A 5000-nucleotide genomic window follows, 5' to 3' on the forward strand; every position below is an offset into this window, starting at 1 on the left:
TAAACTTTTCGTTAAGTGATGAATCAGATCACCTTTCAGAAGTTGAAATTTGTGTTTAAATATATTTTCTGATTCGTCCTATGTTTTTGAAAGAGGAAAAAGGGTAGGAAAAAGAGATTAATCAGCCGAGGATATAATCCAATCTCTCTCTCTCTCTCTCTCTCTCTCTCTCTCTCTCTCTCTCTCTCTCTCTCCACCCGATCATCTTTATCCTTTCAGAAATGATCTCATATTTAATTAGGCAGAATTATCTCCTTGAACACTAGATGAAAAAGTTCCAATGAGAAAGATGAAAGCCTTCAAAGGCTCGGAGAGGGGGGGGGGGGGGTAAGAGGGGGGGTTGGGCGTTTGGAGGGGGAAGGGTTACATTTTAAGGTTATGTAATAGATAATAACAATATCTCCATGATTACCCTCTTACGTGTGGTAAAATTAGGTTACGGTTTTATTATATCATTCCTAGCTTTGAGTGCATCCATATGCAGAACACGAACTAGGCATCATTTATGTAAAATGAGAGTTTGTGTCCTGCCTAAACGATTGTTTTAGTTTAACTGAGCTAGTGACATCTCCACTTTATTAAACATAATGTAATACCATGCTTTTGTTGGTCACGGCGCAGGCGAAAGTCGATTTTGTCCTACACGCGGGCCTGCTTCACAAATCCGGGAAAAAGGCACATTCAGGTATTCAACCTTCTTGTGTATCACCCCTAGAACGACATAGTTGCTCGTCTGACTAAACAAGAAGCTCATGATGACGTCATTAGCGTGTGTGTGTGTGTTTGTGGTTTCTCCCGACCGCCATGTTTAGAACCTCGTGAAATTCCCACAGCAAAAAGTAGCCTCTTTCATTTGAATGTTCCTCAGTGGAGAGATTTGCATAATATAATAAAGTAGATTATAATAAACTCTAGGTTCTGGAAACGAAAACGTTCAACCTTCAAGGCATATAGACAATTATTCATATAAACATATATTACACACAAGCATACACATACAAACACAACACACACACACACACACATATATATATATATATATATATATATATATATTATATAAGCCTACACGGCATGAAGTAGGAGAAGGAGAATGGCGAAGTATTGATTTCAAAGCTCAAGATAGACACGACTGACGAAATGTAACCGATGCCCTTTGCGTCAACAGGCGTAGGAGGAGATAATGATGATAATGATGATGATGAATGAATGTCTTGTACCAGTTAGGCTGAGAAGTATCGTACAAAGGGCTGTAATCCTTAGTTCCTATTAAGAAATCATTATTTCTGGGTAATTACAAAATATAATGACAAAAATTCACTTATAAGTCAAATGTAATCTTTAGCTTTGCCACAATTAACTCACTAATACATCTTGCGTGGAAAAGTAATTAAAACCGTTGGTGAGAATATTTGCAGTTGATGTTTTCATCTCTCTCTCTCTCTCTCTCTCTCTCTCTCTCTCTCTCTCTCTCTCTCTGGGTGTACAATATCTGGATAGGTAGTCAATATCTTTGTTATTATTATTATTGTTATTATTATTATTATTAGCTAAGCTACAACCCTAATTGGAAAAGCAGGATACTTTAACCCCAAGGGCCCCAACAAGGAAAAATAGCCCAGTGAGGAAAGGAAATAATGAAACAGAAAAGTGTATGAGTGTGCCCTCATGGAAGAGACTGTGGAATTAAATCTGGTCAGTCTACAGAGCATTGTCACTGTTATTTGCCTCTGCCGTTCAAGCATATCCATTGTCACGTCTGAGGTTTGACCACTTTTCATCTCCATAACGGCCTCTGCAGATTGGTGATGTCGGGAGATTTCGTCGGATCACTAGTATTGGTGGCCCTATCTAGTACGGCTGTGCCGATTATGGCGATATCACTATAAGGTATCCCCACTCAGAAAATGATGTACATATATATATATATATATATATAATGTACACACACACACACACACACACATATATATATATATATATATATATACATATATGTGTGTGTGTGTGTGTGTGTGTATGTGTGAATGTATATAACAACAAATAGTGTACATATAAATAAACACTGCAACCAAAATAAGAGAAGAATACCTTTCAATCGGTTCATCCTCATCACAACACGAACAATGTTTATGTGGTTGAAAAGTCGCCTTCTTTGAGACTCCAATTCTTTATTGCATTATGCAAATCGCTATTCGGGAACCTCGCATTGAGTCGGTCGCTATTTGCTCTAGGAATTCCATCCAGTTGTAAACATCGTGGCATAAAGCAAACCACAAACACTCAGGATAAGGAACTTATCAAGGCCGTATCCGGGGAAGTGCTGACAAGTCATTCGAAAGACCATGTTCCTTAGTTTAATCATGCGAGAAACTGTTCCTAAGGAGATGGTATATATGTACTCTAGTATAATGATATTCTGGTGTTAATTGTTCTTATATAAAAAAATACCACAAATTTTAATACCAATTTAGCTAAACATCAATTCACGTCGATAGATAAAAAATGAAGAATGATATATGAAGGAAAGTCTGCTGTTAGGCCGATAGGTAGAGCAACTGAAAGATTAAATTACAGAGTTTCGGTGCTATGTCCAGGTAAAAAAAACTGTGCCAGCTTAAGGATAATCAAATCACTCTCCAATACCAACAGAAAATGGAGTCACGGTAGCATAGTATAGATATAGAGGAAACCATTGGTGAGAATAACGATGGGATATTTTAAGCGGGAGAAGAGTCTATACCAGCCCGCCAACACAACTGACCGTTACGAGAGAAATTTAAAAGAACGTTTGCCCGGATTTATCTTTCTGTTTTCCACCTTTTCCTATTCGCGAGAAGAAAGGGATATAGTAAATAGGGAGGGAAAATAAACTGATATTTAGTGTCCCCTTGTGTAATTCTTCCTGAGAAAAAAATGAAACGCAAAAAAATTAGTACAGAGAACTAATGTTTATACAGATTAAGATCGTTATAGTCATTGCTAGAAACGATGGTATTAAAACAAGCTTTTGAATGATAAATCGTTATAATGTTGTTAGATATATCAAATTGAATTCATTATAAATTGAAGTGAATCTGTTACTCTATTTTAGCCCTAACTCTCTCTCTCTCTCTCTCTCTCTCTCTCTCTCTCTCTCTCACAGACACACACACCCCCAAGTGGTAAACATTCATTATACATGAGCTGGAAATAAAAGGATTGTGCTTCCGATACGAATCAAGTTGGAAAAAGTTGAGACTAACTACAATTCCATGAGTCAAGAATTGCTGTTGGTTGATTGTTGAAAGGAAGGATGCAGACGCTCCAATGATTATAGATATAACTCAAGAGGTAGCCAGTTGGTGAGGTTTCCCGGGAATTTATAGTTATGTATTAAATGTAATTGCAGAGATTACTGCTAAATTGTTTTATTTATATCATCGGTATACTCTTATTACATAATGCATATTCACCTTAAAAATGCATTAATAAGGATATAAGAGTTTCAGATACACGAAAAAATCGTTGTAAAATAGCTTGAAATTGCGGTCCCCAGCTGCTTTGGTAAGGTTTTCCAACGCCCCTTTTTAAACTTGCTTGATCCAGGCTTGGGCAGAATAAGACCATCATTTTAACCTAATACTGGCAAACGTGCTATTAATACACTGCAAGTACTTCGAAATGTCCTATCTTGTATCAAGTCGCTTTTCTATGGCGTTTGGCATCAGAGAAAATTCCTTTGAAATGTCCCATCTTGTATCAGGTCAGCCTTCCCTGCATAGTGATGGGGGTCCATCATAGAAAAGTCTATAACAAACTTTGGTTTGTTTATGCGAAGGAGGTATTGGCTCAGACAAGAGAACCATCCCATTCCCTACCTATGTGACGAAGAAACAGAGGACTCCTAAAACTCCAACGAGGCCTCCACTGGGAGGAAAGCCATTAAGCGCTCTGCTACTGGCAAGCAGTTCAGTGATGCTTCAAGCAGCGTCGTCTGTAAGGATTACTTAATGGAAGACCTCAAGACGAGATATAGTGTCAGGGATGCCAGGGCAGTTAGATTCAGTGTTTCTCCTGGTCATACGAAAAAAAAAAAAAAAAGAGATTTTGATCTCAGTGGGCTGTGGTATCTTGCTCCACAAGCAAAATGGATAATGAACAGTTGTACACAAATTGCTTGACTACTTCAGGTGCCAGGTGTTTGAATGAGTTTATAAAAGCTAAAAAAAGGAAGCTTACATTAATGATAGAAATTATAAGCATTTTGAGGACCCTTCCCTTGAAGATGTAAGGTTCATCCCGAGACTTTCTTTATCTTCATCAAACTAATGGCACCTACGCAACAAGCAAAAGAAAAACACAAACAAAAACAAACATGGCAACCTTTTACTGACAAGCTGGAACAGCACTGGCTCTTCCTATGGACTACGAAAATAAGGTAAATAGAATAGTGTTACTACTTTTTCGTAATAAAACAATAAGTTTAATATTCTGTTAGGCTGCGGTGGCAAGTAAGATTCTAGAAATTAATTCTATACTGTAATCATATCTATATCTTAGTAAACATTCTATCCGATACAGTCATTTCATGCTATTGACGATTGCCTGTTCCTTTCGGCCAATCAAGAGATCTTGCAATAATGCAGCCCGTAAAATCCTTTCAGGTTAAGCTACAACATAAAAGCAAACGTTTTAATGATAACCAATTTGCTATATACCATACAAAACCATTCTTATGTTTTTATTTATTTTTTAAATTATCAGGATTTTTTTTTTTTTTTTGTATAAAACATTGCTTGCAATTTATTATAAAATTATTTCATATTTCAATGGTATCATTTTGTAGCTCTGAATATCTGTTTTCAGAATTTAACTAATGTATTATGTTATCGATAACTATCACAGATAAAATCCACTTCAAATCAGTATTTCCGAAGTTGGTACCATCGCACAAAAATATTCTTAAAATATTTGATTTTAATTGTCTATTTCTTCTCTTGTAGTTTATTTATTTCCTA

Source organism: Palaemon carinicauda, chromosome 32 (assembly GCF_036898095.1).
Source record: "Palaemon carinicauda isolate YSFRI2023 chromosome 32, ASM3689809v2, whole genome shotgun sequence".
Lineage (NCBI taxonomy): Eukaryota > Metazoa > Arthropoda > Malacostraca > Decapoda > Palaemonidae > Palaemon > Palaemon carinicauda.